Source organism: Ovis aries, chromosome 25 (genome assembly GCF_016772045.2).
Source record: "Ovis aries strain OAR_USU_Benz2616 breed Rambouillet chromosome 25, ARS-UI_Ramb_v3.0, whole genome shotgun sequence".
Lineage (NCBI taxonomy): Eukaryota > Metazoa > Chordata > Mammalia > Artiodactyla > Bovidae > Ovis > Ovis aries.
The window spans coordinates 30,302,798-30,327,184 of record NC_056078.1 but is presented as its reverse complement, the minus strand read 5'-3'; the positions used below and the strand labels follow the sequence as shown (position 1 = coordinate 30,327,184).

General features: G+C 44.8%; 1 long non-coding RNA gene across 1 annotated transcript in view; it reads right to left on the bottom strand.

Moving 5' to 3' along the window:
• Positions 1-3,441: 3,441 nt before the first annotated feature.
• The window catches only part of LOC106991580 (uncharacterized), a 117,595-nt gene continuing 96,649 nt past the window's right edge, over positions 3,442-24,387 (bottom strand). Inside the window, exons 7-12 of the long non-coding RNA XR_009598549.1 lie at positions 22,656-22,827; positions 20,184-20,254; positions 19,884-20,010; positions 17,173-17,307; positions 11,342-11,542; positions 3,442-3,979 (exon numbers count right to left, since the gene is read on the bottom strand). This is a non-coding gene — a long non-coding RNA (uncharacterized LOC106991580). The remainder of the gene's footprint in view (positions 3,980-11,341; positions 11,543-17,172; positions 17,308-19,883; positions 20,011-20,183; positions 20,255-22,655; positions 22,828-24,387) is intronic.

Sequence of the window (24,387 nt, the reverse complement as noted above, 5' to 3'; positions counted from 1 at the left end):
TTCTCTCTCTTTCTGCTGCCCCATCTCTTCCCTGAGGCACCCAGTATAGAACAGGCTACCTTGAAAGAGAGGGAGTCGGGGAGAGACAAAGAGAAGGAAATAGCCAGAAGTGTTAAAAATTAAGTAATAGTTCAAATATATTATTTTACCATGAAACAACAATAATTTTTAAATGTGATTTTTTTTCAGAACCACACCAGCCTCTGGATTTTGCCATAAGCGCCAACCCAGGTAAGCATCAGTGCTCTGAGAGGCCAGAGTGGGGATCATTCATCTTGTGTGCCAGAACAGACAGCCACTGTTTCCTTGAGAAAAATTCTTATCTTTCTTACAGATTCTCTTCTGGCTCACTGCCCAACAGAAGTAGGGTAGCCATTCATTTGGATAAGTCTTGATTAGGTTTCTTAATTTTCATAAAAGGTAGTCAATCTGACAATCCCCCAGGTTGACTTAAAATGTTGCTTTTTAAATTATTATTATTATAATAACTTAAAATATATATTAGTTCAGTTCAGTTCAGTTCAGTCGCTCAGTCATGTCCGACTCTTTGTGACCCCATGAATCGCAGCACGCCAGGCCTCCCTGTCCATCACCAACTCCCGGAGTTCACTCAAACTCACATCCATCGAGTCGATGATGCCATCCAGCCATCTCATCCTCTGCCGTCCCCTTCTTCTCCTGCCCTCAATCCCTCCCAGCATCAGAGTCTTTTCCAATGAGTCAGCTCTTCACATGAGGTGGCCAAAGTACTGGAGTTTCAGCTTTAGCATCATTCCTTCCAAAGAAATCCCAGGGCTGATCTCCTTCAGAATGGACTGGTTGGATCTCCTTGCAGTCCAAGGGACTCTCAAGAGTCTTCTCCAACACCACAGTTCAAAAGCATCAATTCTTCGGCACTCAGCTTTCTTCACAGTCCAACTCTCACATCCATACATGACCACTGGAAAAACCATAGCCTTGACTAGATGGATCTTTGTTGGCAAAGTAATGTCTCTGCTTTTGAATATGCTATCTAGGTTGGTCATAACTTTCCTTCCAAGGAGTAAGCGTCTTTTAATTTCATGGCTGCAGTCACCATCTGCAGTGATTTTGGAGCCCCCCAAAATAAAGTCTGACACTGTTTCCACTGTTTCCCATCTATTTCCCATGAAGTGATGGGACCAGATGCCATGATCTTAGTTTTCTGAATGTTGAGCTTTAAGCCAACCTTTTCACTCTCCTCTTTCACTTTCATCAAGAGGCTCTTTAGTTCTTCTTCACTTTCTCCCATAAGGGTGGTGTCATCTGCATATCTGAGGTGACTGATATTTCTCCCGGCAATCTTGATTCCAGCTTGTGCTTCTTCCAGTCCAGCGTTTCTTATCATGTACTCCGCATAGAAGTTAAATAAGCAGGGTGACAATATACAGCCTTGACGTAGTCCTTTTCCTATTTGGAACCAGTCTGTTGTCCCACGTGCAGTTCTAACTGTTGCTTCCTGACCTGCATACAGGTTTCTCAAGAGGCAGGTCAGATGGTCTGGTATTCCCATCTATTTCAGAATTGTCCACAGTTTATTGTGATCCACACAGTCAAAGGCTTTGGCATAGTCAATAAAGCAGAAATAGATGTATAAGTTCTGGTATTTCCCTAGTGGTTCAGTGGTTGAGAATCTGCCTGCCAATGCAGGGAACGTAGGTTCCATCCCTAGTCCAGGAAGATGCCCACATGCGGCAGGGCAACTAAGCCTGCGCCACAGCTACTGAAGCCCGTGTCCCAGGGCCTGTGCTTTGCAACGAGAGAAGCCACCACAGCGGGAAGCCTGTGCACCGCGATGGGGACCCAGTGCAGCCAAATAAAAAAAAGCGTAAGAAATATCTCTTATAAAAATGTTACAGAAAGGATTAACTTGAAAGTGAAAGTCTTCTATAATCTTAGCTCCCCGAGATAACCACTTTTAGACATCTGATCTACATTTACCCAGATTTTCTCTTCCCATCTCACTTTTTCAGTAACACTGATCTGCTTCATTCTTAACACAATTGCATCGTTTTCTTGACTTTTAAAAAATTATTTTTAAAAAACCTCCAAATAATGCATAATGATAGCAAGGAGAAAATTATAATTCAAAAATATACATGTACCCCAATGTTCACTGCAGCATTCTATACAATTGCCAAGACACGGATGCAGCCTAAACGTGCATTGACAGAGGAATGGACAAAGAGGGGGCACGTATAAACAATGGAATATTATTCAGCCATTAAAAAGAGCAAAATATGCCACTTGAAGCAGCATGGATGAAACTTGTGATTATGATACTAATTGAAGTAAGTCAGACAGAGGAAGACAAGTATTATATGACACACTCACATGTATTATATGACACTCTCACATGTGGACTCTGATTTTAAAAAAGGAGACAAATGAACTTATTCACAAAACAAAAATAGACCCACAGACACAGAAAACAAATTTACGGTTACCAAAGCGGAAAGTAGGGAGGGGATGGGGATAAATTAGGAATTTGGGATTAACATATACACATTACCATTTATAAAATAAGCAACAAGGACCTACTATATAGCATCAGAAACTATAATCAATATTTTTAATAACCTATAAGGAAAGAGAATCCAAAAAAGAATATGTATACATACTATATATATGTGTGTATATATATGTTTAATTGATTCTTTGTGCTATACCTTAAACACAACACTGTAAATCAACTATACTTAAAAAAAAAAAAAGAAGGTACTAAAGGGAAAAAAGTAGAGCTGCTATAAAGAAACATTCGTGGAGAGTAATTTGGGGATGTGTGTATATGCTAATCCCTAATTCCTAATTTATCCCTATCCCCTCCCCACTTTCCACTTTGGTAACCATATATTTGTTTTCTATGTCTGTCGGTCTATTTTTGTTTTGTAAATAAGTTCATTTGTATCATTTTTAAAAATTAGATTCCACATATGAGTGTGTCATAAAATATTTGAGGCTGGGGTTAGTCCCTGCATTCCTGTAGTACCTCCGTCTTATCCCTGAATAAAGCCAGCCAATGGTGAACTGCACATTTAATCCTCATCTCCTGGATCTCCCAGAGAGGTGACTTCACCAGATTATGCCCCAATTTCCAATGCAGAGGTCTTCACAAGCTTTGCCCCTGCCTCAACCAGCAGGATGTCATGACGATATTGACCACTGCATGACCCACACAAGATCCATGCAAAAAAAAGTCTTGTTTCTTCTAAGGAGCTGGTTTGCTTTTGCTTTAAGGATCACTTGACATTGATAATTAATCATGTTTCTTATTTTCCATTTTTGCTCTGGTGTCCAGGAAGCCCAGAGCCCAATTTCAGTAATTACATAAAACTTGGTATGCATACCTGCTTGCCATTTTCCCTCGTCTCATCTGTGTAGTCTCTTACATTTCTCCTAGCCCTTTAGTTTTAAAAATCTTGATTTTTTTTCAGTTTTTTATTTTTTTAATTTTAAAATCTTTAATTCTTACATGTGTTCCCAAACATGAACCCCCCTCCCACCTCCCTCCCCATAACATCTCTCTGGGTCATCCCCATGCACCAGCCCCAAGCATGCTGTATCCTGCGTCAGACATAGGCTGGCGATTCAATTCTTACATGATAGTATACATGTTAGAATGCCATTCTCCCAAATCATCCCACCCTCTCCCTCTCCCTCTGAGTCCAAAAGTCCATTATACACAGCTGTGTCTTTTTTCCTGTCTTGCATACAGGGTCGTCATTGCCATCTTTCTGAATTCCATATATATGTGTTAGTATACTGTATTGGTGTTTTTCTTTCTGGCTTACTTCACTCTGTATAATCGGCTCCAGTTTCATCCATCTCATCAGAACTGATTCAAATGAATTCTTTTTAATGGCTGAGTAATACTCCATTGTGTATATGTACCACAGCTTTCTTATCCATTCATCTGCTGATGGACATCTAGGTTGTATAAGCAAGGTGAAAAGACAGCCTTCTGAATGGGAGAAAATAATAGCAAATGAAGCAACTGACAAACAACTAATCTCAAAAATATACAAGCAACTTATGCAGCTCAATTCCAGAAAAATAAACGACCCAATCAAAAAATGGGCCAAAGAACTAAATAGACATTTCCCCAAAGAAGACATACGGATGGCTAACAAACACATGAAAAGATGCTCAACATCACTCATTATCAGAGAAATGCAAATCAAAACCACAATGAGGTACCATTTCACACCAGTCAGAATGGCTGCAATCCAAAAATCTGCAAGCAATAAATGCTGGAGAGGGTGTGGAGAAAAGGGAACCCTCCTACACTGTTGGTGGGAATGCAAACTAGTACAGCCACTATGGAGAACAGTGTGGAGATTCCTTAAAAAATAGCAAATAGAACTGCCTTATGACCCAGCAATCCCACTGCTGGGCATACACACCGAGGAAGCCAGAATTGAAAGAGACACATGTACCCCAATGTTCATTGCAGCACTGTTTATAATAGCCAGGACATTGATTTTTAATTTTTTAACTTCTTTTTCTCTTTTGCAGAGTTGTGTTTTTTTGTTTTTTTTTTGTTTTGCTTTTTGTTTTTTTCTGTACCCTAGAAAGTCACCTCATTTTTTAATTGCAGAATAAACCAGAGCATTAGAAAAATAATTTTGGAAGACGCTTTTTTCTGACATACCCCTTTCTGTTCAAATGCCTGCTTTTCCCCTGCCGTGTAGATGTGGAGAGGTTTGGAGGGTGCCATGGAGACCACAAAAGTGAGGCGAAGCAGCTGGGGGCTTGAAAGGAGAGATTTGTAGCCCAAATAGATAGGCTCACAATTCACTACTGGGCTGTCTAGGTTCCCTTGAAATAAGGTGTGGGGGTCTGCTAGGTTGCTCAGCAGGACTTCCAAGTCTCAGAACTGCCTCTTGTCCTAGCAGCATCAGCTTGGAAAGTGACAGGGCAACTTGGGACTTGCAGCACTTCCAGAGTCAGACTCCAGGAGGACCGGGGTCTCTCACTCGTATGGCAGAGAGACGGCAGTGCCTAGAACCCAGTGCATTAGGTGCCATCCCGTCTCCTCACGTGAGGAATGGCCATGATAAAATAATAACTGGGAACAGTTGGTGACCCAGTTTGAACAAAGAGGCTGAGGATCGATGCTCTACAGCCACTGCCTGCTTTGTGGGTTCCTTTTACTACAACATTATATATTATATGCAAATCACAGCACAAACTTAAGGCCGCTTTTCATGTCAAGCAGCCTCTTTGAGCCTATATGTTATATTTTACAGATCTTGGACAGTAACATTTTTCTTTTTAGTGCGAAGTTGCTCAAGGTTCATCTGAGACTCTTTTAAATTGCTGCTTTCAGAGAAATAACAATGTAAAATGACACAATGATGTATGGCTCCGCACGGCCCACTGGGGCTGCAGCAGTCGCAAACGCCGCCGAACCTCTGGGAATGAAGCGGTCTCCGGAGCGCCATTGTGCAATTGTCCTAACCGGATCATTTTTAATTAGTTGCAATTAATTTCAAGTGACAGCGTCCTGCACTATCAAGTCAGAGAGGCTCCAGTGCGTGGGTGGGGTTATTAGGAACAGACGGCTGGTGAGAGGGAAGCCAGAAGGAGGTCTCACTATAGAGCTTTTACCTCCAACAAGATTCCTCAGATTGGCAATGGAGGGATGATCATTTCCTAAGCGGAGGGAGGGACGTCTTCCTAATGATCCAAATGTTCTGATGCTTTCTGTCCCGTGTAGGGGCCCTGCGAGGTGGGCATTTATTACTCCCTGCACACACAGGCAAGCGTGTTCTGGTGATTATCTCACTTCGGTAACCCCAAATCGCTCAGCCAGATAACCTCTGCCTTAGTACAGCAGGAGCAGATGCTGAGATGAAGCTTTGGGCAGGTAGCTTATTTGGGAGGTGACTCCAGGAGTAGGGAAGTGAATCAGGAAGGGGAAGAAAAGGATAAGGGGTGTGTTATGAAGCAAGTTAGTCCTGTAGGTACCTGGAGCTCACTCCCACTGGGGACAACCTAGAACTACATCTCAGAGCTGTTGCCATCCATGGGCTGGAGGAGCTAGGAAATTTATACAATGATCCTGTTGGTCTCTGGTGGAGGGCTGCTTCTGAGCTGCTGCACACAAAGGTGCATCAGTGGCTCGAGAAAACTCTTGGGCAAAGAACTGCAGATGCTGGAGCCAGAAGTCGGGCTCAGAGCACCCACGTGATAAGGACAAGGGGATGGGGTGGGCACCGGCAGTGTCTGCTGTACCCTCTAGGACCCCTTGCAGGTCTGAAGTCCTACAGTTCCCTAGTACCCCTCAGAAACAATGCCCTCTACGGCATTTATACAGGGAGAAACAGGCAGAGAGGGTAAGTGGGCCATTGAGCCTGGCAGAGAAGGAATCAGAAGTCAGGATGCCTGCCTTTCCCCACCCTCCCGCCATCGAGGGACCTAGGCTCTTGTGAGCTGCCTAGGTTTCATTCCCTCCAGCCATCCTGGTGCTTTCTCCCCAGAATCTAGGATTCAGCAACCCTCTCAATAGGATTGCTTCTAAGCAATGGCTCATACATAAGAGATGAAACCAGAGAGAGTACCCCCTCCTGAGTGCCATATTCTCCAATCCAATGTTTTGGGGGCACACAGTCACTCTTTGCCCCCTACTGAGCTGAAGCTTTGGGGCCAAGGGGCTCACCTCACCTCCACTTCTAATCCTCTGCTACTCTGGACAGTGGTTAGAGAACCAGGGCCAAGGCTCTTGACCTCCATGCCTTGACTTCTCTGACTCCCAGCTCCTCCCTTGCTTGGCTCCCCAGAGCCATACTTCATTGGTTCATCAGTAGGGAGGGAGGTGGGGCTAATGATGCTCGGCCTTATTCTCAGGAGTAATAAGAACAACTATCACACATGTGTATCAAACACTACATCCACCATGTGCTGTTCTAAACATTTTCATATATCATGTTATCTACTTTTATCTTCACAACTCAGTAAAGTAATCCTGTAATGGAACAGGACCTTAACAGGCCTTCCCAGGACAGATTCCCGCTCCATCCCCATCCTCCCACCCCCGCCATGCCTCCTGTCTGTAGAGAAACTTTAGCCAAAGAATAAATTTAATCAGAGAAGTGAGAAAATGCAGAAAGAAAGGAAAAGAGTCAAACAAGACAAAATAATAATAGTTAACCGCTAAACAAAGTCAAGGACTTCTCATTTCCCCTCAAGGGCTGTAGATAATATTCTGAGCCATATCCTTTAAGCTGTTTTGCAGATACAGAAATTCCCACCAGGTGGAAGAAGTTAACTACATGATGACTGGGCTGGAGCCATGACGTATGCTGCTCCATTGTACACAATTCCAAGAACAGGCCCCAAGGAAATGGGAACAAACTGACTCTGGAACTGAAGATTAACTGTACCTAAAACAGGCAAGATAATGCAGCTCTACTGCACGACCGATTTCAAGATGATTGTCGGAACTGTGTCATTCCACACCCTTAAGCTCCTCTTTTTTCTTTTTACACCATGGTTTGTACATCACCAGATGGTCAACACTGAAATCAGATTGATTATATTCTATGCAGCAAAAGATGGAGAAGCTCTATACAGTCAACAAAAACAAGACCAGGAGCTGACTGTGGCTCAGATCATGAACTCCTTATTACCAAACTCAGACTTAAATTGAAGAAAGTAGGGAAAACCGCTGGACCATTCAGGTATGACCTAAATCAAATCCCTTATGATTATACAGTGGAAGTGAGAAATAGATTTAAGGGCCTAGATCTGATAGATAGAGTGCCTGATGAACTATGGAATGAGGTTCATGACATTGTACAGGAGACAGGGATCAAGACCATCCCCATGGAAAAGAAATGCAAAAAAGCAAAATGGCTGTCTGGGGAGGCCTTACAAATAGCTGTGAAAAGAAGAGAAGTGAAAAGCCAAGGAGAAAAGGAAAGATATAAGCATCTGAATGCAGAGTTCCAAAGAACAGCAAGAAAAGATAAGAAAGCCTTCTTCAGTGATTAGTGCAAAGAAATAGAGGAAAAGAACAGAATGGGAAAGACTAGAGATCTCTTCAAGAAAATTAGAGATACCAAGGGAACATTTCATGCAAAGATGGGCTCGATAAAGGACAGAAATGGTATGGACCTAACAGAAGCAGAAGATATTAAGAACAGGTGGCAAGAATACACAGAAGAACTGTACAGAAAAGATCTTCATGACCCAGATAATCACGATGGTGTGATCATTCACCTAGAGCCAAACATCCTGGAATGTGAAGTCAAGGGGGCCTTAGAAAGCATCACTATGAACAAAGTTAGTGGAGGTAATGGAATTCCAGTTGAGCTGTTTCAAATCCTGAAAGATGATGCTGTGAAAGTGCTGCACTCAATATGCCAACAAATTTGGAAAACTCAGCAGTGGTCACAGGACTGGAAAAAGTCAGTTTTCATTCCAATCCCAAAGAAAGGCAATGCCGAAGAATGCTCAAACTACTGCACAATTGCACTCATCTCACACGCTAGTAAAGTAATGCTCAAAATTCTCCAAGTCAGGCTTCAGCAATACGTGAACCGTGAACTTCCTGATGTTCAAGCTGGTTTTAGAAAAGGCAGAGGAACCAGAGATCAAATTGCCAACATCCGCTGGATCATGCAAAAGGCAAGGGAGTTCCAGAAAAACGTCTATTTCTGCTTTCTTGACTATGCCAAAGCCTTTGACTGTGTGGATCAAAATAAACTGTGGACAATTCTGAAAGAGATGGGCATACCAGACCATCTGACCCGCCTCTTGAGAAATCTGTATGCAGGCCAGGAAGCAACAGTTAGAACTGCACATGGAACAACAACAGGTTCCAAATAGGAAAAGGAGTACGTCAAGGCTGTATATTGTCACCCTGCTTAGTCACAGATGTAGGAAACAAACTTATGGCTGCTGCTGCTGCTAAGTCGCTTCAGTCGTGTCCGACTCTGTGCGACCCCATAGCGGGCAGCCCACCAGGCTCCCCCATTCCCGGGATTCTCTAGGCAGGAACACTGGAGTGGGTTGCCATTCCCTTCTCCAATGCATGAAAGTGAAAAGTGAAAGTGAAGTCGTTCAGTCGTGTCCGACTCTTAGCGACCCCATGGACTGCAGCCTACCAGGCTCCTCCATCCATGGGATTTTCCAGGCAAGAGTACTGGAGTGGGGTGCCATTGAACTTATGGCTACTGGAGGCTAAGGGTGGAGGGAAGGACAAACTGGAAGATTGAGATTGACATATACACACTGCTATATATAAGAGAGAGAACTGGGAGACCTGGGTTTGATCCCTAGGTTGGGAAGATCCCTTGGAGAAGGGAACAGCTACCCACTTCAGTATTCTGGCTTATAGAATTCCATGAACTATCCATCCATTGGGTCACAAAGAGTCAGACATGACTGAGCAACTTTCACTTTCATATATAAGGCAGATTAACTAATAAGGACCTACTGTATAGCACAGGAAACCCTACTCAATACTCTAATGGTCTATATGGGAAAATAATCTAAAAAAGAGTAGATGTGTATATATATGTATGATGGATTCAGTTTGCTGCACCTCTGAAACTCTTCTTTAAAAGCTCTTGACCTCTGATCAGTAATGGGGTATTGGCCTTTGGACACAAATCTACCTTCTCCCCAGGTTGCCAGCCTCCTGAATAAAGCAAACTTTCCTTTCCTTTGAACTCTAGTCTCTTGAGTGTTGGCTTTCAAGTGGTGAGCAGTTGAGTTTGGTAACAATTCCATTATGTCCATTTTATGGGTGATAAAACTGAGGCACAGGGAGGTTAGGTAACTTGCCTAAGGTCACCCAACTACTTAACGATGGAGGCAGGATGTGAACTCAGGTAGTCTGAGTCCTAGAACTTCAGTGACAACATCAACTACATTAGGAATTCTGGACACCCTCTGCACTCCCACTGAGTTCTGTCTCATGCTTCCCCTGAACTGAAATACCCACCAAAAAAACCCTCTTTCTAAAGACTCAGACTGTGTGTGATCTAACCACTTCTCTTTTTATTCTTTTCTGTTTAAAAAATGGAAGTGGATTGTTGCATCCATTCAGGGGACCCCTAGAAATAACTGGAGACCCGGCGTTGCCTCCTTCTTTCCACGGCCCAGGTTCATTGTCTACCTCGGGTGAGGACGCCAGGACACAGCTTACCCCCAGAGGAGCCAAGCTCCCCTTAATCACCCTTGACAACCCTGTCATCCATTAACTTATCTAAACCCTGTCTCTGTGCTTGACCAATCTTCCCATCTAGAAAGGAAGCTTCTTTACCTGCATAAGTCGCTTTGAAGCTACGATCTCACCACATCAGATATTTTTTTCAAGTCCTCAACATGTCCAGTCTTTGAACTTCTGATACATTGTTTTCCAGTGGTCCCAGAACTGGGGTGGCTTGTTTGTTTTTTTCAGTGATTTCACACTAATTTTTTTTCCCCTAATCAACTTGGTGGTGTTAGTCATAAAGAACCTGCCTTCCAATGCAGGTGACATAAGAGACATGGGTTTGATCCCTGGGTCAGGAAGATCCCCTGGAGGAGGAAATGGGAACCCAGTTCAGTATTCTTGCCTGGAGAATCTCATGAACAGAGGAATCTGCAGGCTACAGCACACAGGGTTGCAAAGAATCGGACACGACTGAAGTGACTTGGCATGCACGCAAAGTCAGTCTTTACACTGACGAGACTTGCAACCTTTCTATTCTAGAGTCAAGGGTCTCTCTCACGCTGTGTGATGGGGTTTCTGGATTTTGCATTACTTCCAGCAGATGCCCCTGTCTTCTGTTGACCCACAGGTGCCTCATCACCACCTGAGTTGAGCACTTCAGTCAGCAAGGCTCTTCTCTTCAGAGCCTGGATAGGGCCATAAAGAGTGATCCCTTCAAGGCTGTATCTGGGGAGCTTACATGTTTATAGGAACACAGTTGACAAGATTGTTCAGGAGATGACAATCATAGAAAGAAGTGGAAAATAGATCTAACAAAGAATTTCATTTAGGAAGGCAGAAAAGCAGGCTTCAGTGGGACTGTGGGATTAAAGTGGCCAGACAGGCTTCTTGGAGAAGTTGTCAAGGCTAGAATTCTCCCAACTGTAGCTCTCAGCCAATCAGACCCACAGCCTCCTTTTATTATCAGGTTTGTCACGCCTCATTTACTATCCCAGGATGGAGAACAGAGATAATACAACCATCTAGCCACATAATTTCAAAAAAATCAATATATTGACCCAACTATAATAGAAAGGAGAAATCAAAGTAACTTACAATAAAAGAATACATATTTCCATACGTAAATGCTCAGCAACAATCAGGAAGTCAAATACTTACACCTAAATATGAAACCACATGAGGAGATCACTGTCAGTGCCTCTGGCCACGGAGAAGGGTGTGCTGGTGACTGAAGGCCCATGAGTACTGTGCCCGCATCAAGAGCAGTTTCTGAAATGGTGACCAACTCTTGGTAAAGTTCAGTACAGAGATTCAGAACAGAAGACAGTTGTCCCCTCAGTTGTCATGGGAGTTCCATCCCTAGAAAATTCAGAGTATATTAAAACCATGCAAAGATATTCTGCGTATATATGTAAAACAAAGCCGGATTTAGACTCACATCCTTGTAAACAAATTTTTCCACCAGGATCAATGTCACACCTAGGCAGTTGCACAGGTTGCTCACTGCACAATCATTTACTTCATCACACAAGTGAATACAATTAGCCCCCTACATATGAATGAATTCTGTTCCAAGGGCACATTGGTAAGTCTAATTTGTCTGTAAGTCCAACAAAATTAGCCTAGGTACCCTAACTAACACAACTGTCTATATATTACTGTACTGAAATAGGTTTATGATACTTTTCACACAAATGTTTTAAAAAAGCACAAAAAATAAAAACATATTTAATCTTATGGTACAGTATCTTGAAAGGTATAGTAGGACAGTACAACAGCCAGCATACAGGGGCTAGCATCAGGTGAACACGCAAGAAGAGCTACCGACTGGAGGAGGGAAAAGCGGTGGGAGATGGCAGAGCTGAAGGACCGTCAACAACAGGGGACGGAGGGCAAGATGCAGTTTCACTCATGCCTGACATAAGTGGCACAGGTTCTGGTTCCTTACTGGATTCAATTCTATCTACCCGCTTGAGAAAATGATCCAGTGATGTCTGGGTAGTAGCTTTTTATTTTCCTCCCCATTGATGATTCAGTAGCAGTGGACTGCATTCGGAATGCCTGCTGCGTTTTCATGTACCATTCCACATCTGGGTCCTGTGCCTGAAAAGCTAACAATGCCTCCTCAAGTAAAGCAAACCCCCTTGCCCTTTCCTGCACTGTGAGCCTCTTTGGTTCTTCAGTGACTTCTTCCTCCTCTTGTCTCTCTTCGTCCTTCCTCTGGTCCTCCAATTCTATCAGGTCTTCACCAGTAAGCTCCTTATGATGCACAGCCACGGTACCGTAAAGTACCGAAAGCGCAGCCGCTTATAGAGGAGGCACGCCTGTGACCATGTACGCCAGAACTAACTACATGAACTACCTTGTGGAATTGGATATGCAAATTCAGGTTCACATATTTGAAAGTCCACAACTTGAAAGCTGGTAAGTTGGGGACTTACTGTAGTGGCCCCTACGGTTGCAGGGTCCACAGGTACTTGCTTGGAATTTTTTCTTTTTTTTTTAACAGAAAAAATCTGATATTTATTCACTCTAATGATAATGTTTACTTCTCATGCATTCTCTCTTTTATTTATTTTAATTGGAGGCTAATTATTTTACAATACTGTAGTGGTTTTTGCCATACATTGACATGAATCAGCCATGGGTGTACAAGTGTCCCCCATCCTGACCCCCCCTCCCACCTCCCTCCGCATCCCATCCCTCAGGGCCGTCCCAGTGCACCAGCCCTGAGCGCCCTGTCTCATGCATCAAACCTGGACTGGTGATCTATTTCACATGTGGTAATATCCATGATTCAATGGTATTCTCTCAACTCATTCCACCCTCGCCTTCTCTCCCAGAGTCAAAAAGTCTGTTCTATACATCTGTGTCTCTTTTGCTGTCTCGCATACAGGGTTATCATTACCATCTTTTTAAATTCCATATATATGTGTTAGTATACTGTATTAGTGTTTTTCTTTCTGGCTCACTTCACTCTGTATAACAGGCTCCAGTTTCATCCACCTCATTAGAACTGATTCAAATGTATTCTTTTTAATGGCTGAGTAATACTCCACTGTGTATACGTATCACAGCTTTCTTATCCATTCACCTGCTGATGGACATCTAGGTTGCTTCTGTGTCCTGGCTATTATAAACAGTGCTGCGATGAACATTGGGGTACACGTGTCTCTTTCAGTTCTGGTTTCCTCGGTGTGTATGCCCAGCAGTGGGATTGCTGGGTCATATGGCAGTTTTTCAAGGAATCTCCACACTGTTCTCCATAGTGGCTGTACTAGTTTGCATTCCCAACAAGAGTGTAAGAGGGTTCCCTTTTCTCCACATCCTCTCCAGCATTTATTGTTTGTAGACTTTTGGGTCACAGCCATTCTGACTGGTGTGAGATGGTACCTCATTGTGGTTTTGATTTGCATTTCTCTGATAATGAGTGATGTTGAGCATCTTTTCATGTGCTTGTTAGCCATCTGTATGTTTTCTTTGGAGAAACGTCTGTTTAGTTCTTTGGCCCATTTTTTGATTGAGTCGTTTATTTTTCTGGTATTGAGCTGCATGAGTTGCTTGTATATTTTTGAGATTAATTCTCTGTCAGTTGCTTCATTTGCTATTATTTTCTCCCATCCTGAAGGTTGTCTTTTCACCTTGCTTATAGTTTCCTTTGTTGTGCAAAAGGAATTTTTGAAGTTACATGGGATGAGGGTGAATTCTTCACTGTGTGAGAGACTGTCCTGCACATTGTGATATACAGAAAGCACTCCTGGTTCCCTCCCCACATACTAAATGCCAACATTATTATCATAAATAACCCCCACAAATGCCCAAACTAGCCCCTGGGCAGCACTGCCCCACTAAGAACCATTACCTTAGAGGCATCAGTGGCTGCAGACTCTCCCACCGCTGGTGGTTCCCAGTCTCATCTTGATTTCTCTTTACTGCTTCCTTCCTTCATCCCTTTCTTCCCACTCCTGCCCCAGTCCAGCCTTTATGGCCTCACTTCTGGACCAGTAGAGACATCCGCCTGGGCTCCCTACTTCTGAGCTCAGCCACTCCAGCCAAGGAACCTGCCCAACACTACAGGACAAAGACCCTTCTCTCTCTCACACCCCTGCCCTCAGGGTCCAGCCCCACAGTGACAGTGCTTCTTGCTCTGATTCCATCTTTTCATAGTAATCTTTCCTCCACCACCTCCCATTCTCCAAGCATTCTCCCCTCCATACTTTTGCTCCCGCCATTCACCTTCTTGGGCAAGCCCATCCTCCATATCACCTCCTCTCCATCTCTGCCCTTAGGCACCAACTTATTCATTAGCCTTTCCAGAAGTGCAGAATCAGAAGCAATGTGCTCTCACGGTGTTTCATCTGTGACTTTTGCAGACCCATCACACCCTTGTAGAGTGTTTTTTGCCCTCTGTCACAACCAGAATCTCCCCCAGGGCATGGGCTTATCTCTCTTGGGACCTCTAGAGATCCAAGGGACTTGAGGTTGGTTGGGTATAGGGTAGGGCCAGCCTAGGAGGGACATAGATTTAACCAACAGGCTGCTGGGGGCCTTTGGCCTCCTAAGTGCAGCTGACTTGAAGAATGGTGGTTTCAATGAATTTTTCAGTGATGAGGTGGGCCACACAGTATTGGGGCAGAGTGAAGACTGCTGTCACTACATCAAGGAAGGATGATGGTGTGGTCTCCTGAGAGGAAGAGGAAATAATAGGAAGCCTTGAATTCACTCCATCTAGGGTGAATTCAAGGGTGAACGCCATCATTCCCTCTGGTGAAGGAAAGGCATCCATGGGTTTGTATGAGTGAGTGTGTGTGGTGTGTGTGTGTGTCTGTGCACTCACTGCTGCTGCTGTTGCTGCTGCTGTGTCTGGCAGGAAAGCAAACATTTAAACCCTCATTGTAGCTTCATCGAACCCAAGGGTGGGGACTTGCCCATGGCATAGGGGTGGAAAGTGGGGGGATTGTACACAGAGGGCTCTGAGATTTTATTCTGGTCATTTTGAATAAGACCAGATTTCAGGGGGCAGGAAAAAGGAGCCCCAACTCCCAGTTAAAGCTGAACAGTGGTCCCCAACAATCCCTGCACAGGACCTGACTCTAATGTCTTCTGATGGGACAAATTGGTGAGCACGACTATTAGCTGGGTGACATCAAAAGGCATTAATCTCTGGTTCCCGAGCAGGACCAGCGCCACATTAGTGCCTCGCACCCAGTCATTATTAAGACTTTAGCCCAAGGGTGTAATAAATGTTTTATGGCATGCAAACCAAGGTAATGGAATGCAAATCCCATAATATAGCCATACATTTATTTTCTAATGGAGCAAATGATGATGTATTTTATCTGAGAAGAGCTGCTGATGGGGTCTGCTTGGGAAATGTAAAGTTACCGACCCAAAGGGTGAGTGGGTGGCCCTGCTGGGGTGGGGGATCGGGCCGAGCGAGGGTGGGAGCCGTGCTGGGACTTCCCAAGAGTGGTCAAGCTTTTGTGCACACGAACCACCTAGACAAGCCCATTGCTCTTACACTCACACCCCCAGACACCTTCCTTGTGGGGAATACATCAAACATTCTGAGGCTTAATTACCTCCCCTCTGCAGTGAGCCCCTCACCTCCCTGGAGCCCCCACCTCCACCCGGAGCTGCATACCAATAAGCTATTCAGCTCATATTGGCTTTCCAAAAATATGGCCGCATTAAGGTGTGAAATGTTCATGGGATCGAGGGGTCCGGGGCTATTTCTTCAGTGGAGTTAGGACTCAGCACTGGTACTATGTTTATTAGGAAGCCAACACTATTCAGCTACAGCCCTGGGGTTGGTGGGGAGGCCAGGCTGGCTACCCAGGGTAGCTGTGGCCTTGGGCAGGGCTTCAGGTGAGTGAGTCCCCAGGTCTTTCTGACTGCTACTGTTTCAGAAAGAACATTCTGAATAGTCAGCTTGACCAGAAAGAATATAGCATCCCTTCTGCAGTCAGGCAGAGGGCCTCTTCACTCCTAAGAATCCACTTAGTGCTCTCTCTTGTCCAGTCTGGACGCAAACCGTACACACAGTCCCCGCTGGACAAGGGCTCCTGGGCCTAATACTGATAAGTAAAGGCCTGCTCTGTACCTAGATTTATGGGACACCAAGAAGTTTAAGACCTGTCCCTGCCTTCAAGGTACTGATGATCTAACTAGGGAAAAGGACACACATCTGAAAAGAAATTAGCAGTCAGGATGCATAGAGTTTAAGAGTCCCCTGAGTGATACAAGTTCCCTTATAAGTTTTCTCAGGAAAAGGAAAAGATACCACCATTAAGAAGACGGGAAGGGGAGTGAAAACCACTGCCCAAGAGGAATCCTGATGGAGATTTGCTGTGCGCTAGAGGTGGTAACTGATGGACAGAGGAGCCTGGCTGGCTACAGTCCATGCGGTCAGACACAACTGAGCAACTTCCACTTTCAGAAGTGGCAAGGACCTCTCAAAGTGGAAAAAACAGGGCTTGGCTCTTTCCCGCAAAAAGCATGTGCGTGCATGTGTGTGTGCTCACTTAGTCATGTCTTTGCGACCCCATGGACTATAGCCCAGCCGGCTCCTATGCACATAGGATTTTTCAGGCAAGAACACTGGAGTAGGTTGCCATTTCCTACTACAGGGGATCTTCCCAACCCAGGGATCGCACCTGCTTCTCTTAGATTTCCTGCACCAGCAGGGGGATTCTTTACCACTGTGCCACCTGGGAAGCCCAAAGAGCGCATAGTAGGTGTTCAATTCACACTGCAAGCCCAAAGAGCTCATAGTAGGTGTTCAATTCACATTGGCTTTTGAATGCCCTGAAAACAACGATTGTTCTCATTAGCGCTTCAATTCTTGGCAAGTACTTTTAATCTTCTAATATGCCCTTTGTTTTATAGAATAATATTAACACTAATAACAATTGAGAAATTATATCAGGCCCTGTGCTAAGCACTTAATTATCTCACTGAATCTTAAAATGACTCGAAAAGGGAAGTACCTTTATGATTCCTTTCAAGGAATAATAATGAGGAAGCGAGTCTCAGAGTGGGACTTGCCCAAGGGAGTGAGGGCTGGGATGTAACCAGATCTCTCTGCCTCCATAGCTCATCCTGTACAGTCTGCCCCTCCAGATCTAGGAAACAGAGATCAGAGGAATTAGGAGCTATAATGAAGGACACACAGCAATTGGTGTGATCAAGGGAGGGCCTCTGGCTTCAGGCCCCGCTGCCTTCTGCACCCCAGTGAGCAGCTCTTGGTTTCTGTGTGTGTGTTTTACCCGAGGAATCGTCTCCCCAGGTCTACTGCCCAACCCTCTGTCTACCTCCAATCAGTCTGTGTTCCCTTAGGATGCACTGTCTCATCCTAGGATAAGTCAAATCATGGATGAACATGACAAAATAAAGACAAGAGTAAATCAGGTGTCCACGAGGATCTGAGCCCACCCATGATTTGAAAATTCTCCATCGACTTCTCTGTGCCTGAGCCTCTTCTCAAAGGATGCTATTCCTTTGGCAGGATACTCAGGCTGGGATGAGTCTGCTCTTGGTCCTGTCCTGGTCTGGCCTACCAACGCCCCAGAACAGGCCTTGGTGGAATATTATCCTCCAAGGCCTAGAAAAGGGACCATGCCCACCTCTGGCGGGGGAGAAGGACAGTAGTATTCAGCTCTGAATTCTTCAGGTTGGGTCTCGAGATAGGTGTGGATGCTCAGCAACCTCAACAGGGCCAGGACTAGCAGGGAGATGAGAGGAGTCAAGGGTGCCAAATGAAGGAAGCATTCACTTTCAGAGTCATGGTAATGCAGGCCTTTTTTTTTTTGGCCATGCCCCACGGCTTGTGGGATCTCATTTCCCTGACCAAGGATCACACCTGGGCCCTCAGCAGTGACAGTGCAGAGTTCTAACCACTGGCCCGCCAGGGAATTCCCGAGTTCAGGCCTTTTAAAAAGTGCCCTATGGTTATCTGCTCCATCCACTCTATTGCCGGGCTTGGCACTGTAGTGCTATCACAAATGTAGACGTGGAAAGGAGCCTAGGTCCCCTAACCACTGAGCTGGGGGACAGACAGGCTGACTTCCAATTGGCCCCAGTATCTAAAAAGCCTGGGACTCGAGGACTGAACTAGCAACGGAAATTCTAAGGAAACTGACTTACACAAAATGTAAGCAGAGATAGAATTTCAGCTACTCACAGGCTCACTTAACTGAAAGTTCAAGGGCTATGCCTTAGATGAAGCTGGATCCAGTTACCCATCAACAATCTTTTTCTTTCTATCTCTCAGCTCTGCTTTCCTTGAAATTCTTCCTGGGCACAGTCTAGTTGGAGGCAGATGGAGGGTCACTTGGACCGAGGATAATACACACACATAAGAACTGAAGCTGCTCATGGTGGTGCAGGGGGCAGCATGACCCGAAGCTAAACACGCTCCTACAGGAGGGAGTAAAGGGATGGCTTCACTCTGAGGCTCAGGAAGCATCTACTGTGCAAGAGCAAGGTGACAGCTGGCCAACCCGATGGAAAAAAAAAAATTTCTCCTTCCTGGTAGTTGCACCAAGAGATTTTATTAGCATGGCTCCTGTACCACATCCATAACTGAACTAACCACTGTGGCCAGGGGGTTGATCTTCTCTGACGATCCAGTTCTCATGGGCTGAGCCCAGAGGACCCCAGACATCCAACCCCATTTGAAACCATGGAGACTTAGTAGAAGTGATATGGGTTCCCCAAAGGAGAATCTGGCTGCTCTCAGAGGAGGGATGGATGCTAAGCAGACAAACTTAGGAGCCATCAACTCAAAAGCTGGCAACTCTTCTAAAACCCCGGGCACACCGAGGCCTTCTCTGGGCAGCCCAGAACACCTGCGGCCCAAATCAGTGTCATTTGTGAGTATCTTCTAGAAGCTTTCTTTAGGCATGAAATGCTTCTTGCTCATCTTCGGCCACCTAACCCTCTCCCTGAAGGGACTGGTCAATGACATGTGCATTACGGTCACTCAGTAGGAATGTGCTGACGTTATGAAAGAATGAATGAGGAACTGTGCTGGGGCTGGGCCCCAAACTTTTATTAACTGCGAGGTTAAAAGCTATCGAGGGTCAGGGGCACCGCAAAGGTGCAGAGGGAGTGAGTCAATTAACACCTGCCTTTTTATTTCCAAATCGAATTGTTGCATGAGGTTTGGGATGATGTAACCACTCGGCAGCGTCAGGGCAGGATTTATGAGCTATGGTATGTGGAGCGATGGTTGGAGCAGGCAGCTGCTGAGAGGCTCTTACCCTGACTGCCCTTTCTTGGAAACCTCCCTAAAATAATGGTTGGAAGGCATGAAGCTACCTTTGCTGTTATAAACCCACGTCTCTGTGCCCAGGGAGGATCTGAGTTGAGTCACTTTTTCCTGGGCTGGTTTAGGAGGGTATCCGGCTCAGGGATGGCTTTGGGCTAGGAGGGGAAAGAAGCGGGAATGTTGAGAAGGGGAGCAGGGCGGGGGTAGGGGGGCAGTAGAGAGGATAGGAGATTGACTCAGGCTCCCTGGAATGAGGACACGACCCCACGGAGCCTTCTTAGGTTGGTATGCATTTGAGTAGGGAGTGGTAGTGGCCAACTAGAGAGTCCACGTGTTAATGTCCATTCATCATCTTCTATCTGAGATGAGATGAGCTGGCCACTGCTGGAAGTTTCTGGGAATGAGGCTGGTGTAGCCAGATTCACTGACCACGCCATGGCCTGCTGCAGGGCTTGGGATGGAAGGAAGAAGGCAGGCTTCCCCTCCAGCCCTTCCCGCCAGTGCCTGGGTCCGAATGATGGATTTTCAACTGGGCCATTAAATGCTGATTAAAGTACTGGAGAAAAGAACAGGAAAGAAAAAAAAAAAAAAACCAATATTGAGCGTTGTACATACATACATGCTCCCACCCTGGCCCCCCTTCCTTTTTCTCAAGCTGCCTCGAAGTTCGTTCCAACCCTCCATTGGAAATGCTATAAAAGGCCAGGTTAATTAAGTCCTATATATTACCAGTGCAAACACTTCCAACTTTATTCCAGCAGCTCAGTGAGTGAGGAGGAGGCCAGGCAAGGTCCAGGCAGCTCAGGGTAATAAAACAGAAGACTCAATTACCTTGTACATTTGCAGTTTTTATAAAAATCATTTCAAGTTCTCCCAATGAAAAGCACAGTGAGAGGGATCGAAATCTCGAAATCCAGAAGGAGCTCAGGGAACCAGGGATTTTAGAACAGTCAAGGGTAAGTCATCTTGTCCATCCCTCTACTTCTGGGCAGGGAGGCCCCCCCTAAGGAGCAGCTCAGTAAATTACAGAGGAAGGAGGGAGGGAAGGGGATGCCCTAGTCAGGCACTGAATGTCCACTGGGTCTGGAGGGCAATATTGGTGCTTTATGTAACTCACTCAGGTAGGTATTATCCCCATTTACAGATAAGCAGACTGAGGCATCAAAGTAACCCCTTGGTACCCAAGAGAGGCCCAACACCCAGCCTATGGTGCTCTGATTCCTGACTCCCCCTGTAAGCTACCAGGACTTCTATCTGCATTGCATGGCTCAATGGTAAGAGAACAGTCTCTGCAGTTTGTGGGTCTAAATTCAAATCTCAGTCCGACCACTGCCTAGCTGTGTGTCCTTGGGCAAATCACTTAACTTCCCTGAACCTTAGTAAGGAATTTCCTCATCTGTGAAAACAATTTTAGTACCTTCTTTACAGCATTATTAAGAGTATTAAATGAACAGTGTATGAAATGTTCAACCCAGAGCTTGGAGTATGACACATATTGGTTATTAATGTGATTATCATTATATGAGCTAAGCCCGAACTTGTCTTGCCCAGCTCATTATATTTTCCAGAGTGATAGTTAGTGAACTGGTTATACTAGCCACACTCACATGCTAAAGAAAAGGGTTAAGGAGCTCTCTTGGCTCCTTCCTTTACACCACAGGGACCAAAAAGATTCTCCTACTTCTGATTCTCACCAAAGGGCAGGAACCTCTTTCCTATTAAGAAACCACTTGTTTCACAGGGGCCACAAAATAAAAGCTATATATATAAGTAAAAAACAACTTATTATTTTCTTCAGAAAACAGAAACTGTTCAATATGTCTGCTGTTTCAGAAACAGGAGTATAAAATCTCAGTTCAACAGCAGTCCCCAGAGGGAGAAATTATTCTCTGGGGTGTAGCCACAGTGACCCAGAGCAACGTTTCCCGGAAGGCTGGAGAAAATGAAGCCCAAAGTTCCCTCCTCTTGATCAAATCCCTTGGGGCCTTACGGGATGCACCTGGGCAGGGGTGGGGCTGGGGCTGAACAGCTGGGCAGCCGGGGAGCAGTCGGGGAGGCAATGCCCAGCGTGTGGTGAACAGCATGCGTGTACTGAATGAGTGAAGCTGTAAATCACGCTCACCTCTTAGCTCCTCCTGTGTGGAGACTCTCCTCTTAAGCTGGCCCGGTGAAGCACAGTATATTTTCCCAAAATGGCCATAGTAACATTTCCAGTCCCACCTGCCCTTCTAGAACCTTGACATTCTCTTATCAAGAAGTGGAGTCTATTTCTCCTCCCCTTGAAATCGGGCTGGGCTTCATGGTAACTTAACAAAATGTTGCAGTCATGATATTGTATAACTAGCAGAGCTAGTCAAAAAAGGCAATATGCTCACACTTGGTTGTCTCATGGGAATCTAGCTACCATAATGTGAGGAAGCCAAAGCTATCTGCAGAGGCCTCATGTAGATATTCTGGCTGAGAGTCCCAGCTAAGGTCCCAGACAACAGCCACCACCAGCCACCAGAGACATGTATGAACAAGCCTTCAGATGACTCCAGCCCCGGTGCCTGAGTCACCTACGGCCTTTGAAACTCCCACCTGAGGATCCCACATCGCTGAGCAGAGATCAAGCACCCTTGCTGTATGCTATCTGAACTTCTGCTCCACAGAATCTAAAAGCATAATCAACAGTTGTTTCACACCACTAAGTTTGGAGTAATTTTTAACCTAGCAATAGATAACCAGAATATCCATCTATGGATGGGAGGGACTTGGAACTCTAACCTAGATGTTGAAAGCTGGAGATGGGAGCTGGTATGTGGGGTGGGGATAGGACTTAGTCATGACCTTCCTTTCCCTGAGGAAGGGCAGGCTTGTTCTGGCAGCATGGCGGTCCAGTAGGAAAGGAGGAGACTTTGGAGTCAGATGGCCCCTCACTAACTCTATGGCTTGGACAGGTCACTCCACTTCTCTGAACCTCAGATGAAGATGATAATGTCTCTTTTGCAGTGTGCTTGTATGGATTAAATAAGATCAATAGAGCTGACTTGCTTGGCACATAGACCCTTAATAAATATTCCCATGAAAGGTCCTTTGCTGCTGCTAAGTCGCTTCAGTCATGTTTGACCCTGTGTGACCCCACAAATGGCAGCCTACCAGGCTCCCCCATCCCTGGGATTCTCCAGGTAAGAACACTGGAGTGGGTGGCCATTTCCTTACCCAATGTATGAAAGTGAAAAGTGAAAGTGAAGTCACTCAGTCCTGTCCGACTCTTAGTGACCCCATGGACTGCAGCCTACCAGGCTCCTCCATCCATGGGGTTCTCCAGGCAAGGGTACTGGAGTGGGTTGCCATTTCCTTCTCTGCAAAGGTCCTTTGGTTGCCCTCAAATCTGCAAATAAATAGGAGGTGCTTATGAAAAATGCTGTAGGACATTTCTTCTGGGTAGAGTGAGGATTAAAACATAACTCACTTTTCTCAGGGTTTTAATGTATAGAAAACAGGTATAGGAAAGTGACTGTGGATTGAAGTCCCAGCTTTATTAATAGCAGCAAATGCCCAATAATTGCCCCAGGAAGGGCTGCAGTTGGAGCCTGGCATTTTCTCTGTGAGGAAATCTTCAATTAAGGATTCAGATTCTTTGCAAACAAAAGTCCAAGACCAGATGGCTTCACTGGGGAATTCTACCAAACAAACAAATCCTTCCCAAACTCTTCCAAAAGACTGAGGAGGAGAGAATATTCCCAAAGTCATTCAATGATGCCACCCTCATCCCATCACCAAAACCAAAGACACTACCAAAAAAGAAAACCACAGACCAATAACTCTGATGAGCACAGATGCAAACATTCTCAACAAAATGTTAGCAAACCAAATCTAACGACACATGGGAAAGATCACCATATCACACCATAATCAAGCTGGCCTCATCCCAGGGTCACAGGGATGGTTTAACATCCTCAAATCAATCAATGCAATACATCATACCAACGAGAGAAAAAAAAAGAACACGTGATCATCTCAATAGAAGTATAAAAGGCATTTGATAAAATTCAACATCTGTTCATGATAAAAACTCTTACCAAAGTGGATATAGAGGGAACATCTCTCAACATAATCAATGTTATTTATGACAAACCCACAGCCAATAACATACTCAACAGTGAAAACTGAATATGATTCAAAGAAATGAAAAGATACTCCATCCTCTTGGATTGGAAGAATTATTACTGTTAAAATGACCACACCACCCAAAGCAATCTGAAGATTTATTGTGACCCCTATCAAATTACCCATGACATTTTTCATAGGACTAGGATGAATAATAATAAATAATCCTAAATTTTATATGGAACCATAAAATACCCAGAATTATCAAAGCAATCCTGAGGGAAAAGAACAAAGCTGGAGGCATAACCCTCTCAGCTTCAGATAATACTACAAACCTACAGTAATCAAAACAGTGCGGTAGGTAATTCCCTGGTGTCCCAGTGGTTAGGACTCAGCACTTTCACTGCCATGGCCTGGGGTTCAATGCCTGTTCAGGGAACTAAGATCCCAGAAGCCACAATGCATGGCCAAAATAGGTATTCTTTTTAGAAAAACTAAACAAAAAACCCAGAATGGTACTGGCACAGAAACAAACACACAGATCAGTGGAACAGAATACAGAGGCCCCAAAATAAATAAACACCTACAGTCAATTTATCTTCAACAAAGGAGACAAGAATATACAACAGAAAAAAAAGACAGTCTCTTCAGCATATGCTGTTGGGAAAGTTGGACAGCTGCATGTAGGTCCATGAAATTAGAACATACCCTCACATTGTACAAAAAAAAAAAACAACCTCAAAATGGCTTAAAGACTTAAATATAAGATGTGACATCATAAAATGGCTAGAAGAAAACACAGGCAAAACATTCTCCGACATAAACGATACTCATTTTTTCT